Source organism: Myotis lucifugus, unplaced genomic scaffold (assembly GCF_000147115.1).
Source record: "Myotis lucifugus unplaced genomic scaffold, Myoluc2.0 scaffold_152, whole genome shotgun sequence".
NCBI classification, from domain to species: Eukaryota; Metazoa; Chordata; class Mammalia; order Chiroptera; family Vespertilionidae; genus Myotis; species Myotis lucifugus.
Genome location: NW_005871200.1, coordinates 1,193,677 through 1,215,682, shown reverse-complemented (window position 1 = coordinate 1,215,682; position 22,006 = coordinate 1,193,677). Strand labels below are relative to the sequence as shown.

At 39.9% G+C, this 22,006-nt stretch overlaps 1 long non-coding RNA gene and 2 other non-coding genes across 3 annotated transcripts; all 3 read left to right on the top strand.

Moving 5' to 3' along the window:
- Positions 1 to 2,394: 2,394 nt before the first annotated feature.
- On the top strand, positions 2,395 to 4,497 carry LOC102426194. Its single transcript, XR_330239.3, has 6 exons — positions 2,395 to 2,511; positions 3,304 to 3,350; positions 3,455 to 3,532; positions 3,628 to 3,692; positions 3,910 to 3,978; positions 4,189 to 4,497. It is a non-coding gene; the product is annotated as an uncharacterized LOC102426194 (long non-coding RNA).
- LOC111827353 lies at positions 3,750 to 3,819 on the top strand. The gene has a single exon (XR_002830860.1). It is a non-coding gene; the product is annotated as a small nucleolar RNA SNORD50 (small nucleolar RNA).
- LOC111827352 lies at positions 4,024 to 4,094 on the top strand. Its single transcript, XR_002830859.1, has one exon. It is a non-coding gene; the product is annotated as a small nucleolar RNA SNORD50 (small nucleolar RNA).
- Positions 4,498 to 22,006: the final 17,509 nt, after the last annotated feature.

The following is a 22,006-nucleotide window of genomic DNA, read 5'->3' as shown; positions in this document are numbered from 1 at the left end:
TAAGGGGCGACTAGGCCAGCGGGGCGGGGGGCAGTTAGGAGCCAGAGGTCCCAGATTGTGACAGGGATGTCCGACTCCCAGGGATCGGGCATAAACCGGGAGTTGGATATCCCCTGAGGGTCCCAGATTGGAGAGGGTGCAGGCTGGGCTGAGGGGACCCCCCCTCCCCATGCACAAATTTCATGCATTGGGTCTCTAGTAATATTATAATAAAATATTGGAAAATAATTCAATAAATTATGATACATCCAATTGAATGCTATGCAGGCTATAAAAAGAATATTGAGCCCTAGCTGGTTTGGCTCTGTGGATAGAGTATCAGCTTGCAGACTGAAGGGTCCCAGCTTCGATTCCAGTCAAGGGCACATGCCCGGGTTGCAGACTTGATCCCTATGGGGGGCGTGCAGGAGGCAGCTGATCAATGATTCTCTCTCATCATTGATATTTCTAGCTCTCCCTCTTCCTTCCTCTCTGAAATCAATAAAAAAAAATATTTAAAAAAGAATATTGATCTATATGCACTGATATGGAAAGATGTCTATGACATTTATGAAGGGACAAAGCAAGTTGCAGAAATGTATATAGATCCTATTTATGTGAAAAAATATGAACACATATTTGTACAGACAGTTCCCAACTTACAATGACTTGACTTACAGTTTTTCGACTTTACAATGGTACAAAAGCGATAATAATGTAGTAGAAACTGTACTTTAAATTTTGAAGTTTGATCTTCTTCCTGGCCAGCGATATGTGTTAGGATACTGTCTCCTGATGCTGGCCAGCAGCAGCAAGCTACAGCTCTCAGTCAGGTAAGCTATCACAAGTGTGAACCACCAATACTCCATGTTGTATTCATTGTATTAGATGATTTTGCCTAACTGTAGGCTAATGTAAGTGTTCTGAGAACATTAAAGGTAGGCTAGGCTAGGATGTTCAGCAGGTGAGGTGTATTAAATGCATTTTCTTTTGAAAGAGATTTTTAAATTACTAAGGGGTTTACTGGGATGTAACTCCATCATAAGCCAAAGAGCATCTGTATATGTACAGAAAGCTTCAAAAATTGGTAACAGTGGTTACTGTTAATATGAAAAGACTCCCAATGATAGGGAAAGGAACTTTTACTCTTTATATCCGTCTGTACTGTTTGTTATTTTGAGCAATATGCAAATTTCCATTGTACACTACAAAACAATATCTAAAACCCGACATAATGCCAAGCCAAGTAAATTCCTCATCACTTTGGTTCCTGCTATAGAAACCTGCTTTTCACTACTATCCTTTACTCTGTAATCTGGTCTTTATTTTAACTTTCTAAAAGCCATCACATTCATTCATTCAACCTTTTCCCCAGGCACTGTTCTAAGCAGAAAAATAAAGAACGATGCACAAAACCATGTGTTCCTTAGACAAAATCCAACACAGCAGCAGAATTAGGAATTAGTGCTATGAAGACTTGCATTTCCAAACGCTGACCTGTTTGAATGTCACATATATTTACTCGCACATAATAATTAATACACCGTTGCCACAGAATTTTTTGAGTGTCATTTGGACAAAGTATTCTGCTATAGTTCTCAAATGAACCTTTCTCCTGCATTCACTTATAATGAACTTCATACAAAGGAATTAAAAATAGCAAAGCTTTTCAGTTGTGTGGACTTAGGCAAATTACTTGGCTGCTTGAGGCCTGTTTTCTCCTCTGCCGAAAGGAATATTTACCTCTTGAATTTGCTGTCTCAGGGAGAATTCTATGTGCTGAAAATAGAGTGTAACCGCAGCGTCCGCCACTAGGAAGCCTGGGGGTGCGGGGGGGCGGGGTGGGGTGGGCCCCACAGGGCCCCGCCCTGGGCCGCGTGCCCCGCGGCCCGCCGGCTCTCCGCAGGCGCGGTGTTCTCCCCGCGGACCGGAGAAGAAACGGGGCGCTTTCACATACTTTCTTCACCCGAGCAATTCTACCCGCCAATTTCTCTTCCCGGCGCGCAGCGGCCGCTGGGCGGCACCTCCTCCAGGCACCAGCCAACCCAGCTTCTCGAGCGGATCAGAGGCTGAGGCCGCCCTACCCTGCACAACGCAAGCCCACGCTCATCCCGAGCCGTCTGGTCCGTCCTGGGTGGACTTGGCTCGCGGCAGGCAGCAGCCTTGCCTCCCACCACGCCTGTCCGTTTGAATTCTGGCGCCACTCCCGCGCCACGTAGAGCCAGACTCGGTAGGGACCCGGAGCGGCGCGCCAGCGGGCGCGCGCCGAGGACCGGGCGGGCACGCGGCGGGCGGGCGGGCGAGCTGTGGGCGGGCGGCGCGCGCACCACGCCCGGAACGAGTCCCCCAAAGAAAAGAGCCGCCACGCGCGTTCTCCCTCCGGAAAGGCCACGCCCCCGCCTTCTCTCGCGTCCAATAGCTGTGCGAGGGAGGGGCGGCCTCGGTCTCGCTCGGGAGAGGCTATATAGGGAGCTGCTGGCAGCGCAGCTCGCTCTTTTGCGTCTGGACTCGGGGCTTGGTTTTGTGCCTTTGGTGAGTAGGTGTCGGGGCGAGGGTTCCAGCGGGCACTGGAGGCCGGGGCTTCAGTCGGAAGCTGCAGAATTGTGAAAAGACTTATTGATTCGAATGAGCGTAGTGTTTTTTTTTTTTTTTTTTTTTTTTTTTTTTTTTTTAAAATATATTTTATTGATTTTTTACAGAGAGGAAGGGAGAGAGATAGAGAGCTAGAAACATCGATGAGAGAGTAACACCGATCAGCTGCCTCCTGCTTTTGTGCCTTTGGCTGAGTAGGTGTCGGGGCGAGGGTTCCAGCGGCACTGGAGGCCGGGGCTTCAGTCGGAAGCTGCAGAATTGTGAAAAGACTTATTGATTCGAATGAGCGTAGTGTTTTATATTGAGAACTGGCAAGTGGGGAAGACGCAGCCGGGCTGCCACGTGTCCCGAGTCGTGGTGGCTCAGGCTTCGAGCTTAGGCTGGAGGCTGCTGGTGGCCATCGGCGCTGCGCGCGGCCTGGTTCCTAATCCCGGGCAGCCGGCCGGCTGAGCCTGAGCAGCGGCAGGAAAACCACATTCCCAGGATTTGGGGGTAGGAGCTAAGTTTTACCTGAAGGCAAGTGTCTTCTGTCGCCGGGTAAAACGGTTATTTCAAAATGGACAGCCCCTGATTTTGCCGGAGACTGAGTTGTATGGTGGCCAGGTGGCGCTGTGTGCAAATCGGATCACTGAAGCGGGGAGGGTTTTTTTTTTTGTTTTTTTTTTTAGTAGTGAACACCTTGAGCTCTATTCCATTAGAGTGCTTAGTCTTAAATATATTGATTCCCCGCAGGAACAATGGCGCTCGGTGTAACGAAGCCGTTACGTGAAGATGCTAAGGTAAGTGCTGTTGAGCGGTTAGTTTTTAAACAGGTGAAATAAACCTGTTGATTTACAAGAATAAAAGGTGGTGCATCATTTGAAATTTGCTTCCTCCTTACTAGATGCAAAGGAAAATTCCAAAACTTACGGGAGAATATTTGCTGGAAAATAACCTGGCTAAGACCTGACAATCTTGCCAGGTATGTATGTATGTGTGTGTGTTAGACTAGTATTTTGATTCAGTGTATGTTTAGTCTATATACAGTCTAAATGAAATTTTTTTGTTCTTGAACAGCATCCTGGGAGTTGGTGAATACTAATGAAGCTGTGGATGTCACTGGCTGTCAGATTCGTTTTGAAGTAAGTTGTGTGGCTTACAAGAAAGTGCTTGCCTTTTAATGTTTTGGTTTATGGTCTAATCAATGATGAAACCTATCCCGAAGCTGATTGCCTGAAGAAAAGCATATACGGATTCGGCTTCTGAAATAAGACCAGTATGAAAAATGAAATGAATTTTTGTTACCTGCAAGGGGGAAACTGCCTCACAATAGTTTTGTTTTGTTTTCTCTGCCAACAGTGAGAGGTCGCTGTCTGCCTGTTGAAAGAGGCCAGTTTACTATGACGTTTTTAAGCTGCAACCATTTCTGTGAGTCACATTTTTGCTTAACAGTCAATATTGTGTCCTCGGTCTTATCTGTGATGATCCTATCCCGAACCTGAATTTCTGTTGAAAAAACTTAATACGGATCTGGCTTCTGAGATAGACCATTATAAGGACAATCGCCTTTTTGGAAATAAATTTTAATAAGTTCTGATATTGGTAGGTTTGTAAATCTGAAGTGTTTTCTTTTTCTAGGTGTTAGAAGATTTACCTGCCTCTTGTATGGAAAACTGGTGATCTTCATTTTGTGGACATGGAAAGAAAACATGCAGATCAAGATTATCTGGAGTATTTTTTAGTCATGTCGCTGTCCTGGAGGCTCACAACCTGTTAACTAGTAGATTACATCCCAGCTCTGTTTCTACGAGTGCATGTCAAACTAAATATTTGTAATGGAATTTTTTCCCCCCAGTTAAGGAGTCTTGTAATCAAATAATTGGATGAATGTATTTAACTGTAAAATGTGTAATTAAAGCTGTGTAAAAGTTCATGTTGTTTAATGGAGATGAGAGCAAGATGAAAAGACAGCCTTTAATGGGGTTGGGGGTTTAATTGTAATTTGAAAGAATGTTTAAACTAAAAAATGGAGAGTAATGATGAGAATAAAGAGGGGCACAGTGTGGCAGTGGAAGGTCACTGAGAATAATTTGGGTTAGAACTAGTCAAACATTGTACAGAATGGATTTAGTGTAAACAGTAATGGCATCTGATCTGTCCCAGGTGATTAGGTCTCCATTCATGATTATTTTCCCTAAATAGCTCCCAAGCCCTCATATTTAAATATCAAGATCAAAATGCCAAATTTTTTCTTCAGTGAGCAGTCATCTTTTCCCTAAAATGTTTTCTTGCCTTAGAAGAATTCTATTTTGAACCCATACAGTCAGGAAAGGCTCTGAAAATGTTTCTTGCACCCATATTAAAATGAACTAAGATTAAAAGGGCTTAGTATTTGGGGTATCTGCACATTATAAAACCAGGTGCAAGAAATTCAGTTTGGGAAACCAAGGGGCCTTGAGACTTGTTTCAATGAGAAAAAACAACATATTGTGAGTATCCTGATATTACCAAAAGAAATGAGAAAGACTAACCTTAGATAAATCCTTAAGGTAAAGTACACCTTCGGGTAAGTATTCAATGAGATTGTGTCTAAAAAATGCAACAATTGCATTCTTGAATATTGCAGCTCTGATAAAAGATCAGTAATTAAATGGCATTGTTTGTGACTTTATTAGTTGCATTAATTACATGTATAGTCTCTCCGCTGATTTTTTGCTTTGAGTTGCGAGCTAAAATTCAGGTTATGAGCCAGCTTCAGATACCCCACCGCTAGTTGGCGCAGCAACTGCCACAACGTCAGCCCAGCATCACGTGTCTCACTCGTTCACTTGTTGATTTGACGTACGAGTAATTTGAGTTATGGGCTCCGTCACAGAATGAATTAAACTCGTAAGTCAAGGCCCCACTGTATTTAGAAATCAGTAAGTAGTGTGTAAGATCCATTTAATGATTTTATAGACACCCTAATTACCTGATACTTGGTTATACAGTAAGTTCTAAGAGAACAATGAACGGTAGAAGACTAATTAGGATCCTACACAAAACTTTCAGACAAGTGGCTACCCTTAGTCAGAGCTGGCAAACTTCAAAGCAAGGCAAAGTTGTGAAATAGACAAAATTATCCCTCTGACCTTTTCCTGCACTTCTGGTTAGTTAATAGATTATAATGTGCATTTACTTGATTGCATTGTATTAGGTTCTGCCAGAGTTCAGGTCTTCTATGTCAGTAATGTAAAATACCAAGGAAAGTGAAAAGCAGGATATCTTGATATTGTCAACCGTTTTTACACAAGCTATAGAGATAGCAGTACTGTGGGAGACAAAGTGTCTCTGGTGATGGAACAAGTGAATTTGTGACTCAGCCAGCTTCAGTGTGAGATTTAGATAGAAGCACTGAGCTAAGATGCTCCAGAACCTGAGATGAGTGGGGAGGGTAAGACAAATGTTAGAAAAGTGCATTACTAATGTTTTTAGCAAGGTTTAGAGTTGTAAGAAGCTAGTCATTGGAGTCCCCTAAAACATCTTTTCAGTCGAAGGTGTAGTCATATTTAGCCTTATTGACTGCAGGATCCACACCTGGACAAGAAATGAGTTGGGTGCAAAAAGGTAACAATTTTAGTGTAATTAGCTCGAAAGTTCACCATGTCAGCTTTAATTAAAATTACTAGTTCACTTAGTAGACGCCGGGGTGGGATTTCTCATTTCACACAAGAGTTCTTGCTGTAAAATGCTTTCTGGTTTATGAATGCCAGCTTGGTAATAAAACAGGCAGCTACTGGCCAAGACTAGGGACCTGAGGGATTTGCCCTCTAAATTAATAGGGAATTCAATGGAGACTCAAGGCTTAGAGACCCAAAAGAATGACACTGATAGCCCTGCTTGTTTAGGACTGGTTTCAGAAGTTAAAAGAAGATACATGTCTGCCTTTAGTGACCACTAGCCGGTAAGAATTTCCTCTCTGTCTTACACCATGCTCCCAGGTTATCTTAAAGTTCAGTTGGTTCAAACCTACCATTTGGTGTTTTCTAAAATTAGTTCCATTGCCAGAAATCCAATATCCTTCTGCGCCTGGCTTCCCATTCAAGTGCCCTCTGAACTGATTATGTGCTTCATAATCCTCGCCGTTTGCCCAGCCAGTATGAAACTGCTTTTGGCTGCTTTTATGGTTCTCCCAGCAGTTTCCCAGTTAGAGCCTTTTAATTCCAGGCTACTGGGATAGTATGCTTGTCCTTTGCCAGTCCCTATATTTTTCCTCCTAAAAATTTGATTTCAGGTCCAAACAATACAGCATAATTAAAATTGCTTCACTGAATATTGCCACTACCCCTGGTCTCACTCCACCTCACTGGTTATATGTATTTGGTTATGTACAGAGATTGGATCAAAACAAATGTACAGTGAAGTTTGAAATTTTATGGACCATTGTGGTTTTAATAAGAACTTCCTTAGTCTCAAGTCCTGGCCACTCTACCACTTGTCCACTGTTGAGGTCCTGGCATGCCACGTAGCTGAGTTATAATGGGAAATAAGGACTTAGTCTCAGAATTGAGGTTTTTTTGTGTGTTTTTTTCAGTCAGATGGATTAATATACTGATTTCAGAGAGGGAGGGTTAGAAACATCAATGATAGAATCATTTATTGCCTGCCCCCTGCATGCCCCACACTGGGTATGGAGCCTGCAACCTGGGCATGTGCCCTTGACCGGAATTGAACCCCGGACTCTTCCGTCTACAGGCCAAGGCTCTATCCACTGAGATGTTACACAGGCATGCACCCATCAAATTACTACAGTCAAGATAATGACTGTCCTCTCCCAAAAATGTTCTCTTGTAGAGGCTTGATTTTGAACATGTTAAATTTTAGATGGCAAACTCCCAAATGAGATTGTCTGGAGTTTCAGGGGAGAGGTGTGAGCTGGAGAAATAAAATTGGAGTCATTAGCATGTGGATGGTATATTTAAAGTCATAATATTAGATGAGATCAGCAAGGGAGTGAATATAAATAGAGAGGAGAAGTGGTCCAAGAGTTGAGTCCTGGAACATTCCAAGAGCAGGACATTCCAGGTTTAGTTCAAATCGTGGAGATAGTTTTGTGCCAAGGGACAAAAACTGGGAAACAAATTTGTTGTCAAGTCCAACTGCCATATCTGGAACAGAAACTAGAATGAAAAGCAAGGAGTTCAGGAATGAAAAGCAAGGGTGAGAACTAGGCAAATATCTGATGACAACTTTGTAAAGTATCAGGCAAAGTGGTCTTCAGGACAGAATGAGATAAATTTAGGAAGTGTTATAAGGTTTTCATCAGACACTGGATTTAGAGAAGAGGAATTTACAGACTTGTTACAGGTTTGCCTTGCAGTGCTAAGCTGCTGAGGCTGAAAACTGATTTTAACAGTTAATGAATATAAATCCTTCACTATTCTCCCATGGGGCTTGTCTGCATGGCTGGGAGCAGAAAGCAGATCAGTGGATTAATCCAAAATTATGGATAAACTAACCAGGAAAAGCAGAGCAAGCATAATGGACCAAAAGAATTAAAGATGTAAAAAGTTTTGTTGCCTGGGTAGTGTGGTTCAGTGGTTGAGTGTGCAGGAGGCAGCCAAAGATTCTCATTGATGTTTCTCCCTCTTCCTCTCTGAAATAAATAAAAATGTACTTTTTATGTTATATATATATATTTTTTTATTGATTTTTTTACAGAGAGGAAGGAAGAGGGATAGAGTTAGAAACATCGATGAGAGAAAAACATCAATCAGCTGCCTCCTACTGGGGATGTGCCCACAACCAAGGTACATGGCCTTGACAGGAATCGAACCTGGGACCCTTCAGTCCGCAAGCCAATGCTCTATCCACCAAGCCAAACCTGTTAGGGCAAAAAACACTTTTTAAAAAAGTTTTATTAAAGTTATTGACCTTGAGATCCAGGCTGATTAAGGGGGGAAAAAACGAGAGTGCTGGAAAACTGTCACAGGTAATAACAAAGATCAGGTGTAACCCCAGTGTGATTGTATTTGGAGATGGAGTCTCAAAGATTAAATAAGGTCATGGCCCTGACCGGGTAACTCGGTTGGTTAAAGCAGTGTCCCAATATGCCAAGGTAGCGGGTTTGATCTTCAGTTAGGGCACATACAAGAAGCAACTGATGAAAGCATAAATAAATGGAACAATAAATCGATGTTTCTCTCACTCTCTCAAATGAATTAACTAAAGTTAAATTAGGTCATAAGGGTAGGGCCCTGATTCGATAGGATGAGTATTTTCATAAGAGACCATGTGAGACCAGTGCTATGGTAGCTACCCACAAACCAAGAGGCCTCAGAATGAAACCTGCCTTGAATTTGGACTTTTCAGCCTCCAGTACTGTGAGAAAATTAATTTCTATTGTTTAAGCCACCCAGTCTGGTATTTTGTTATGGCAGTTCTAACAAACTATAACAGAAGCAAAGGATAAATGACCACTGCTATAATTTTGGGAATTTATATTTGGCTAGATAATTATAAATAATTTTTTAAAGCCCATGCAATATAATCTCTCTGGCTTTATACATTCTCCCTTTAGGTTTTTATTTACTACATTGAAATTGGATCTAACTAACTTAGAGGTGAATATTGTCTGAAGTTTTATGTTTCATAGGAAAAACTTTTTAACAAATGAAATTAGTTCTTTCATAATTACTTTATACAACAAAAAATGATTTATTTTTACTAAAAATTTCCTTTTTCTAAATGAACATTAAGATTGCAATAAAGCCGGAACCGGTTTGGCTCAGTGGATAGAGCGTCAGCCTGCGGACTGAAAGGTCCCAGGTTCGATTCCGGTCAGGGGCATGTACCTGGGTTGCGGGCACATCCCCAGTAGGAGATGTGCAGGAGGCAGCAGATCGATGTTTCTCTCTCATCGATGTTTCTAACTCTCTATCTCTCTCCCTTTCTCTCTGTAAAAAATCAATAAAATTATTTAAAAAAAAAGAATTCAAAAGTATTAAATTTAAAAAAAAAGATTGCAATAAGTTTTAAAATGACACTTTTTTGTAACTGATAGGTCATACCTATCATGATTTCCCCCCCTATTTCATGAAAAGTACTTGGTATAAAATTATGACTGACACTTATAGTGCTTTTTATTTTTCACAGTACTTTGACATACATCATCTTGGTTTCTCCTGCAGTAACCCTGGAATGTAGGTAAAGTAGGCATTACTTAATATGTAATGTTAGTAAAATTGAGAGATTTAAAATATCAGCTGCTTAAGGTCTAGCTCACTAGAAAGCATGATTTCATCATCCTCTATACTTTGCACATTAAAACATTGTGGGGCTTTTTGTTTTAGTTTGAATGGGACATTTAAGAAGAACAGTAACAAACTAGGACAGTGGTTCTCAACCTTCTGGCCCTTTAAATACAGTTCCTCATGTTGTGACCCAACCATAAAATTATTTTCGTTGCTACTTCATAACTATAATGTTGCTACTGTTATGAATCGTAATGTAAATATCTGATATGCAGGATGGTCTTAGGCGACCCCTGTGAAAGCGTCGTTTGACTGCCAAAGGGGTCGCGACCCACAGGTTGAGAACCGCTGAACTAGGAGGTATCTTAAGGAAGAAGACAAGGGCTCTGGAAACTATCATTCTGGACAATATTTTAAGGACTTAGAAATATTTAACCTGAAGAAATGAAAATCAAGGGAAGGTATGACTATTTTTAGATATTTGAAAGTATATCGTGTGGGATAGTAATAATAATACCATGTGGTAGGTACTATCGTTATGCCCATTTTATAGATGAGGAAACTGAAACTTAGGAAAGTAACCTAATGAGAGCAATAAGAGTAGAAACATTCGTTTATTGGCTGCCTCCTGCACATTCCCCTACTGGGGATTGAGAACATAACCAGGGCATGTGCCCTGGCCAGGAATTGAACCAGTGACCTCTTGGTTCCTGGGTCAATGCTCAACCACTGAACCACACTGGCCAAGTGGAACTGGAATTTTAAATCTGGCTGTTTTAAGTCAAGAAATGGTGTTCTTACCCCCATATGTACCTCCCCCAGAGGAGTTTAGTGTTTCTTTAGAAGGCAAAAAGGAGATCAATGAAATAAATAAAAAGAGGCAAACTGCAACTCAACTTGAAAATGGAACTTCCCATTTAGAATATACTGCCTCCAGCCCTAGCTGGTTTGGCTCAGTGGCTAGAGCGTCAGCCTGTGGACTAAAGGGTCCCGGGTTCAAATTCTGGTCCAGGGCACATGCCCAGGTTGCTGGCTTGATCCCCAGTGTGGGGTGTGCAAGAGGCAGCCAATCAATGATTCTCTCTCATCATTTATGTTTCTATATCTCTCTCCCCCTTCCTCTTTGAAATCAATAAAAACATATTTTTTAAAAAATAATATATTGCCTCCATATCATAGTTTGCTGTCCAGGTGAATTGGAGGAAGGAAGCTGGCCCTAATCAACTTCAAAGTCCCTTCTAAGTCTAAATTCAAATTCTGACTTGCCCAAAATAACCCAGCTAGTTAGTGACCAAAATGACAACCAACATCTTCCACCCCTCTCCCAATGCAGTGCTCAATCCCCTGGTAGTGTGGTGCCACAATTTTCTTCCAGTGAAAATTTAAATTTCCTCAGAATTCATTAACCTGAAGGAATTGGTAAGATCACATTAAATTGCACTGGCTCACTGCCCATCTGTTGACACAGGGCCTCTAGCCCCTACATAATTCCTTTGGAGAGGTTCTGGGGTCCCCATTAGAGTATTGCACATGTATTCACAGATAGGTCTCATATGAAATCCTTCCTGATACTCTACCTATTACTGTGGCCCTTCCTTTGGATACCTCCATACATACAGTGCCTCCCACAGAACATCAAAGTCTCCTTTGGTGTGGATGTTTGGTTCTCAAATCCTCCTCCTGATATTAAGCCTCATAAAGCAGAGCACTGCTTGTATCTCCTGTCTTGCAGACCCCTGAGAAAATAGGTCCTTCAGCCTTTTGTCAGGCATTTTTCCAAGGCACTGAGACCTGGTCCCTGGAGTCAGGCATGGGTCTAGTACTTTCCTATTCTCATCTGCCCCATCTCTGGTCTCTTCCTAGCAGGCTCTCACCCTGTAATTCATCTTAAAAACCTGAAAGGCTCAGCCTCATGAGCCAATAAGAATCTGAATCTCAATAGTAGCCCAGAATCCATATTTGCCACATCAATTTTTTTATTGATATGGTCTCGTTATTTAAAATATGGATTTTAACAGTAAAAACAAACCAAATGGCTTTAATCAATTATTTTTATACAAAATAAAAGTACAGTTTGGGGCCTGCCTGTTGCTAATAGTTGATTAATTACATTAGTGAGAACATGGGCATTAAGCACACTAAACTTCTCTGGGGCAATTGTAAGGTATATTCTTTGAGGTATATCTCAATTCTCATTTTTTTCTTTTCATCACTGATGGGAACTCAGCTTATATTACATTTATTTTTCAAAAATGAATGTACAGACTTTGCTCTGAGTCTGACCACATACCCAGAAATGCCAGGACAGTTTTTAAATTCATGGACTTGTTTCCGCATATCTGGATATAGCTCAGTTTTTGTTTTTTTTTATGGGTTGTTTCTTGATGGATGTTTGCTTTAAATTCAATCTTTTCCTTTGGAGATTGAGCCACATTCATAGGCTAGGTGTGTGATAATTCAGAAATATCCTAAGCTTTCATTTATTTGGTCATTGAACAAATAGGTACTGCTGAATAGCTACCATGTGCAGGTACTGTCCTAAACACTAAAGATATGGCGGTGAATCAAATGACCAAAATCCCGGACCTTGTGGAGCTTACATTTTAGGAAAAGGGTGCTACATAATAAATAGATAAATTATATGAAAAAATGAGAAGTGGTATGAAAATAAATAGAACACAGGACACTGGATGTGTTTTTGGGGGAGTAAGTAATGGCTGTGCTTTTAGCTGGAGTTGACAGGATAGTTTTCCAAGAGAAGGTGAGATAAGCAAAGACTTACAGAGGATGAGGGGGTGCGGGATTGAGCTATGCACCTATCTGGGAAAATGGCATTCTCATGGCCGTGGCCCAAAGACAGGAGCATGCGTGATAAGGAAAGAGAAGAAACAGAGCATGCAGATCATGTAGGGTCTTATTTGCCATTGAAAGGATTTTGCTCTGAGTAAAATGGGAACCACTCTAAAAAAACAACACAGAAACTTGAAGTATGATTCATACACATCAAAATTTGTGAATGCTACCCCTAGGGTCCAGATTGTGGTCTCCACCTTTCACCATTAAAAGGAAACCAGGCTTATTGGAGAAGTAACTGATTACAGATCTTAGGCAATAAATGAATAAGATGAGCTTGGTGCATCTTGCTATATAGCAGAGAGCAAGAAAGCTATCAAAGACTGCTAGCGTTGTCTTACAAGAACTCAGGAGCCAACTTGCAGCATCTCCTACTTTCCAAAGATGGAAATTTTGACTATTATTAAGGATACTAATGATAATAAATTGAAATGCGTAAAATATGTTCGAATCTATGGGTTCATAATGATACCTAAAAAAACAGCAACCTGATTTTGATACTGTTAGAGGGAGGATGCTAGGAAACCAACTTATAAATTTCAAAACTAGCAAATAAAGGGACTTTCCAACACCAACTGTAGTAACAAAAATCAAATTGAAGGTGAGAACGTTTCTTTTTATTGATGTGTCTCAGCTAATAACTGAACAAGACTGACATAATTAGAATATCACCATTTTGCAATATCTAATGAATTAATGTATCTACGCAATGATCATAAAATAAAAAAAGAGAGGCAACCTGAGTATAAGTGGCTAATTGGATGTTTTAGGGTCATGCCAACAACATACTGCTCCTTAAAAATACACTTTCAACAGGAAATATGCTTTAAATATTTTTTCCCAATAAAGATAATATATTTATCCTAAGGTATTAGCATTCTCCATTCTTTGCAAGATGTGTAATCATTCTTCCCAGAAAGAATTCCTAAGGTGAGTCTAACAAACAAAACTCTAGAAAAGTGAATTATTGACATAATTTTAAAATAACTTGGAATTTATTCCTTCAGCTTCAATGGCATCTTGGAAAAGTGGGGTTGTTATATATCAGTACACTTTAAACACTTCTAACAACTAAGTGATGTCAGTCCTGCCCATAGTATTGTTGTCTATCTTGCTAAACAGTCATATCTCAGGATGTACAATAAGCACAATACCATGTTAATGTTTATTCAAGATTTATGGTTAATAGGTAATTCATATAATAAAACTAAGTATCTTTGAACATTCTTCTTATACCGAATAAAAATATAACCTATTAAATTTATATCCAGTGAAATCCAAATATAAGAAACTGTCTCCTATGCAGTTTTCTATTTGCCATTTAGTTAGTATTTAAATTACTTATTATTTTTTAGCTTGAATAAGGAATAATGTGTAGCCGGCTAGTGTGGCTTAGTGGTTGAGCATCAACCTATGAACCAGGAGGTCACAGTTCGATTCCCAGTCAGGGCACATGCCCGGGTTGTGGACTCGATCTCCAGTATAGGGTGTGCAGGAGACAGCCAATCAATGATTCTTTCTCATCATTGATGTTTCTATCTCCCTCTCCCTTCTTCTATGAAATAAAATTTTAAAAAAAGGAATCTGTAGAACACAAACTTCCAGAATAAGTAAAATACACATTTTCAATTTTAGGCACAGGATTCTGGGGTGTTTAAGTATGTAATTTCCTAAAGGCTATCTTTTTGTTTTCCTTTTTTACCTATTAAAAATTATAAAAATAAAGTTATAACATCACCTCAAAAGAAAATTATAAACAAATACTTTATAAAAATACAAAAATAAAGAATATATTATGAATAAAATTAAAATAACTCAATTGCACCACTTAGAGATAACCACAATTTTATGTATTTTTCTATGCAGATAGAAATTTTAATCAAATTTGAATTATATTGTATATGGTTTATTATCCAGTTTTTTTAAATTTAATATTCTATAAAGATAACTTTTAGTGTCATTAAAAATTATTTGTCATTTTTCTTATTGGCAACATTGAGAACATTTTATTTTTATGGGTATTCAATAATTATTTAATCAATTCCCTAAGAATGAAAATTTTGATTGCTTTAAATTTTATCACAATGACAAATTTTACAGCAATAAGTATTCCAAACGGTAAGGCTACACTGTTATCTCTGGATAGTGGTTTTATATTACCAACCAAGAATTAAATGATAAGCTATCTTTTCACATTCGTTTGCAGCCATTCTAATACATAATGCCCCAGCAAGTGCCCTCTCTCCCAAACTTTTCCACTACCCAGTCTACAGAGGTAAGAAACTACCACACATTCTCAACCATATTTTGTGCATTACTTCCACCACCTTGTCCTAATTAAAATCTGATCCTTTCCTGAGGGCACTGCTTCCCTTTGCAGATTTATTTTATTTTATTTTATTTTATTATTTTACTTTATTTTTATTGTTGACACTATTACAGATGTCCCCCATTTTATTCCCTTTTGCCCACCTCCACCCAGCCCAGCCGCCCTCCTCTGCCCCAGCCTTCACCACACTGTTGTCTGTGTCCATGGACTGTGCATATATGTCCTTTAGCTAATCTCCTCATCCTCTTTCAGCCCGTCTCCCCCACCTCATTCCCTCCCCTCTAAGATCTTTCTGTCCATGTATCTATGCCTCTGGATCTATTTTGTCTGTCAGTTTATTTTGTTCATTAGATACTCCATATAAGTGAGATCCTATGATATTTGTCTTTTTCTGACGGGCTTTTTAAAAATATAATTTTTTATTGATTTTAAAGAGGAAGAGAGAGGGAGAGAGAGAGATAGAAACATCAATGATGAGAGACAATAATTGATCGGCTGCCTCCTGCACATCCCCGACTGAGGATTGAGCCTGTAACTCGGGCACGTGCCTTGACCGGGAATTGAACCTTAACCTCCTGGTTCATAGGTCCACACTCAACCACTGAGCCATGCCGGCCAGGCCAACCCCTGATTTTTTTTCGTGCTCATCCCACCTGGCTTGCCACCCTTTGTTCTTAGCTTAAGGCTATTCTTTTCCACCTTTTCATTTACTTCCCATTATTAATTTTGAAGAGTTTAGGACCAGATTTTCTGTTTTAGACTATAACATCTGTCTCTAGTGTCCACACATCAATGTCCAAATAATCTGGCTTCTCAGTCCTTTGAGTTCTTCCACTTTCTTCCTCCACAACCAACATTTTTACCTGGGATCCATTGGCCTCCAAGGATCCATAGACAGAATTCAAGAGGTCTATGAACTTGACATTCTCTCTGTATTTCTATCTTCACATGAGAGAATGTCATTGCAGCTGTATAACTCTAATCTTTGCCTTAATCTCCTCTGCTCAAACACATGCTCTATTGTCCCATTGGACTTCACTTACAAAATACTAGTTCAAAGATAAAAATATTAAGAATTGCAAGATGGCAACAACAGAGCATAACATCAAGTGAGGGGCTCTTTTAAAAAATATCTTTTTTTTGCCCTGGCCGGTTTGGCTCAGGGGATAGAGCATCAGCCTGCGGACTGAAGGATCCCCTGTTCAATTCCAGTCAGGGGCACATGCCCAGGTTGCAGGCTCAATCCCCAATAGGGGGCATGCAGGAAGCAGCCAATCGGTGGTTTTCTCTCATCATTGATGTTTCTCTCTCTCTCTCCCTCTCTCTTCCTCTCTGAAATCAATAAAAAGATTATATATATATATGTGTGTGTATATATTTATATATATAAATATATAAATGTATATATATATATATTTATATATATATAATCTTTTTATTTTTTTTTTTTAAGAGAGAGAGAGAAAAATATCCATTCGATTGGCTGCCTCCTACAGGCCCTTTACTGGGGATCGAACCTGCAACCCCGGCATGTGCCTTGACCTGGAATGGAACCTTGGGCCTCTTGGTGCATGGGATGATATTCAACTGGCTGGGCAAGTAAAGAGCTCTTTTGAGTTCAGGGTCCTGTGCAACTGCACAAGTCATCTGCCCCCCAAACTTGCTCTGAGAGCAACACTGGAGGCAAGAAGACGACTAAAGAGGGGTAATACAATAATCAAATTGAGAGAAGATACTGACTGAGACTAAAGGAGTAGTTTTAAAAATGGGGAAAGTGGTTGGTTTCAAGAAATATTTGGGCTGCCAGATGATTAGTGTGTATAGATTGTGTGATTATAGAGAAATAAAGGAGAGAGTAGTTAAGAATGAGTCCAAGTCATGGCTTTGGCAATGAGAAAAATGGAAATGCCATTTTCTGTTACTGGGAATGCTGGTGAAAGTACTGGAATAAAGGGATGGAAAGGGGGAAAAAATGTTGAGTTTGAGGTATATGTATCACATAGTGCTTCATATAGTAGGATAGTCAGGTCTGAAATAGAGGTATTGGTTTGAAAGTGTGACTAAAGCCATGGAAATAAAATAGATTTCTTAGAAAGAGTGTGTAAGGCCCAGTCGGCGTGGCTCAGTGGTTGAGCGTCGATTTATGAGCCAGGAGGTCACAATTCAATTCCCAGTCAGGGCACATGCTGAGGTTGCAGGCTTCATCCCCAGGGTGAGGTGTGCAGGAGGCAGCTGATCTCTCTGTCATCATTAATGTTTATCTCTCTCTCTCTCCTCCTCCTCTCCCCTTCTCTCTGAAATCAATAAAAAATTTTTTTTTTTAAAAGAGTGTGTAAAGTAAGGAAAAAAAACTCACAAAAAACCCTGGTAGGTAGCTCAGTTGGTTAGAGTGTCGTCCCAACATGCCAAGGTTGTGGGTTCAATCCCTCGGTCAGGGTACATACAAGAATCAATCAATGAATTCATAAATAAGTGGAACAGGCCCTGACCTGATGGCTCAGTTGATTGGAGCATCCTCCTGATACACCAAGGTTGTGGGTTCAATCCCAGGTCAGGGCACATACAAGAGCCAATGAATGCATAAATAAGTGCAACAACAAATCAATGTTTCTCTTTCTCCCTTCCCCCCCCCCCCTCTCTCTCTCTCTCAAAAAACAACAAAAAACAGTAAATAAATAAAAAAGTCTTGTTAAAATTGTTTTCATAAAAAATAAGTCAGTAGAATAATAAATTGATCTCTCTATCCCCCTTTCTCTCTCTAAAATCAATAAATAAAAATAAAATGAAGTTCTTCACATTTATTACTAACTCAATTTCCAGGTGTTCATTGTCCTAAATCTATTTAAAAACTATTGCCCTAACTTGTTTGGCTCAGTGGATAGAGCGTTGGCCTGCGGACTAAAAGGTCCCAGGTTCGATTCCGGCCAAGGGCATGTACCTTGGTTGCGGGCACATCCCCAGTGGGGAGTATGCAGGAGGCAGCTGATCGATGTTTCTCTCTCATCGATGCTTCTAACTCTCTATCCCTCTCCCTTCCTCTCTGTAAAAATATCAATAAAATATATTTTAAAAATAAATAAATAAATAAATAAAAATAAAATAAAAACTATTGACAATATTTACAACATTCAGTCAACTTTATCTAGGGTTCTGCTATATTTCTCCATTGATACAAATCTTATTTTTATATTATTCAATATAAGTTTTGTAATTTTCCTGATATATGATCTTTATAGTCCTTTTAAAGGTGACTAAGTGTTTTATATATGTTTGTGTATGTATACTGTGTGAACACACACACAGGCACACACACATGTAAAATCATCATTATTGTAAATTAGAAGTCTTTTCCACCATATTTTATTACTAGTTATTGCTGATATGTAGGAAATCTAATGGTGTTGGTGATTGCTTTCTTATCTGGCTACTTTATTGCCCTTTTTTTATTAGTTATAACTGTCCACTATCTTATCATCTGTACATAATGATATATTTATCTTCTCTTTTCCACAGTTATACTTCTTATTTGTTTCAAATCTCATTTTAATTGTTAGAAATTCTTTGTTAAATAATGGTAATAAGGGCAGGTTCCCTTTTGTATTACTGACTTTCATGGAAGCACCAGTATTTGAGTGGGCAGCGTGGTATTGCCTGGATTTTATAAAACTATTCGTTAGCCTGGTATGACTCGGTTGATCGTCATTTCATGCACCCGGAGGTCAGTAGTTCAATTCCCAGTCAGGGCACATGCCAGGTTTTCGGGATTCATCCCCAGTTCAGGGTGTGCAGGGGGGTAGCTGATCCATGTTTCTCTCTCATTGATGTTTCTCTCTCTCTCTCCCTCCCTCTCTCTGAAATCAATAAAAACATTTTTAAAAAACCATTCTTTATTATTGTAAGAAAGTTTTATTTAGTTCTGAATTTACTATTATAGATGCCTCTTTAGCATCTAAATGAATATATAGCTTACTCCCTTTGAACTATTGATGTCATGTATTAGATCAGGTGTTTGGTGATAAACTCCACTATATTTTTAAGCCAATTGTAAAATTTAACTTGGAAGTACCAGACTGTTTTGACTACAATGGACTTGTAGTACAGTTTGATATCAGGTAGTGTGGTACCTCCAAATGTGTTCTTTCTCAAGATTGCTGAGGCTATTCAGGGTCTCTTTTGGTTCCATATAAATTTTTGAAATATTTGTTCCAGATCTGTGAAATACATCATTATTATTTTAATAGGAATTGCATTGAATCTATAGATTGCTTTGGGTAGTATGGAATTTTAATGATGTTAATTCTTCTTATCCATGAACACAGTATATGCTTCCACTTATTTGTACCTTCCTCAATTTTTTTCTTCAATGTCTATAGTTTTCAGAGTATCTTTCTATTTTCTTTTTTTTAAAATATATTTTTATTGATTTCAGAAAGCAAGGGAGAGGGAGAGACAGAGAAAGAAACATCAAAGAGAATCACTGACCGGCTGCCTCCGCACACCCCACACCGGGGATCAAGCGCGTCACGCGGGCATGTGCCCTGACCAGGAATTGAACCATGACCTCCTGGCCGGGCTCTATTTTCTACTTCACTTAATTTTAATAAGTTTTTCCACAAAATTTTTAATTTTGTCAATATTTTCAAATTTATATCCAGGTATTATGAAGTAGTACATAAAAATCATTTAAAAAACACTCGTGGGGCCCTAACCGGTTTGACTCAGTGGATAGAGCGTCAGCCTGCGGACTGAAGGGTCCCAGGTTCGATTCCAGTCAAGGGCATGTACCTTGGTTGTGGGCACATCCCCAGTGGGGGGTGTGTAAGAGGCAGCTGATAGATGTTTCTCTCTCATCGATGTTTCTAACTGTCTGTCCCTCTCCCGTCCTCTCTGTAAAAAATCAATAAAATATATTATTAAAAAAAAAACACTGGTTGGCCCTGCTGGTGTGCCTCAGAGGTTGAGTGTCGACCTATGAACCAGAAGGTCAGGGCACATGGCCGGATTTTGGGCTTGATCCCCAGTAAGAGGCATGCAGGAGACAGCCAATTGATTTTTCCATCTCTCTATCATTCTCCCTTCCTCTCTCTCTAAAATTCAATAAAAACATATATTTTTTTTTTAAAAAGACCTTTCTTGACCAACCTAAGTAGATCCTCCCTGTTATTCTGTAACAGTTTACTATGGTAGTGTCTTCTTTGCATTTATCACATTTCATAAATAATTTGTTTACTTATTTATTTTATTTTTTTTCTCACTTAGCTGTGATCTACATGACCTCCTCGACCCTGCCCTCGTCCCCCCACTCCCCAAATTCTTACATTTTTATTTATTTGTTTATTTATATATTTTTTTAAAAAGAAGCCACTGGCTTTTTAAAAATTTTTATTGATTTTTTACAGAGAGGAAGGGAGAGGGATAGAGAGTTAGAAACATCTATCAGCTGCCTCCTGCACACTCCCTACTAGGGATGTGCCCGCAACCAAGGTACATGTCCTTGACCGGAATCAAACCTGGGACCCTTCAGTCTGCAGGCCGATGCTCTATCCACTGAGCCAAACTGGTCAGGGCCCATTGATGATTTTTTTTTTGTTTTCTTTTAGAGAGAGTGAAAGGGAGGGATGGAGGGAGGGAGAGAGAAAGAGAGAGAGAAACACATTGATTGGTTGTCTCCTGCACATGCCCTGACTGGGCTGGGAATGCACCTGAAATCCTTCCATGTGCAGGCTAAGGCTCTAACCATTTAGCAACCGGTCAGGGTGTGTATTCAAATAAAGCTCTAGGGGGTGGTTAGACAAAGAAATTAGAGCTAGAGATTTTTAAAATATATTTTTATTGGTTTCAGATAGGAAGGGAGAGAGAAACATTCATGATGAGCCCTAGCCGGTTTGGCTCAGTGGGTAGAGCGTCAACCTGCGGACCAAAGGGTCCCAGGTTCGATTCCGGTCAAGGGCACATGCCCAGGTTGCGGGCTCGATCCCCAGTGGGGAGCGTGCAGGAGGCAGCCAATCAATGATTTCTCATCATGGATGTTTCTATCTCTCTCTCCCTCTTCCATCCTCTCTGAAATTCATAAAAAAAATATTTAAAAAAAGAAACATCCATGATGAGAGAGACTCATGGATCAGCTGCCTCCTGCACACCCCCCACTGGGGATGGAGCCCACAACTCAGGTATGTGCTCTTGACCGGAATCGAACTCGGGACCCTTCCGTCCAAAAGCCGGCGCTCTATCCGCTGAGCCAAACCCGTTAGGGCAGAGCTAGAGATTTTACTTTGGGATTCTTTCATCATCTGGTAGATGGCATTGCCTAGGTAAAAGCACTTTCTTTAAGGAACATCGATTCCCCAGGAAGGGCTAAATAAAAAGCATTGGATTGTCCAAATCTATTATTTTCATTCTTTAATCTATAGGATTACTCTAGTTTATCACATTTTATGTCAAATATTTTGGCTCTTCATTTTTCACTTATAACATTACCTATGACTTTTGGATTATGAGGTAAATTGTTGCTGAAATTCCTGAATACCATAGCAGGTACATGTCTGTGATTTTAGGTAGTGGAATTCTCAGATGCTTGCTAACTAAACGCATTGTGTAGTTAATACTTTCGTCAAGTATTCCATGTTTTGATACAGAAACCTATGAAAATAATCTGGCACTTGATGTGCTTAGGCACTTGGAAGAGTGCTCACATAACTTTTCCTCGAACCACTAATCGGCCATAGCATAGAGCTTATTTAGGGAACCAGTCAGCTCCCGAAAATAAGCTTGTTTTTAAATTAATAGGGCACTATTTTCCATTAGAGCTGCATCGGATAAAATTATTACCCGTCTCGCGTCTGAAATTCAAATGCCTTTGTCTTGTCTCTCGTGTAACTAGCAAACCGGTTACAAAGGAAATGTCACTTCACATAAGATTTAGTTGCCAAGATTTTTGAAAAGAAACAGACATGTTCCTCACAGCTGCCCTAATCGTGCAGCTTGGAGGGGCTTCAAGTTGCCCAAACTGTGCTGCGAGCAAGCCCTTGACTGCTCGGAGGGC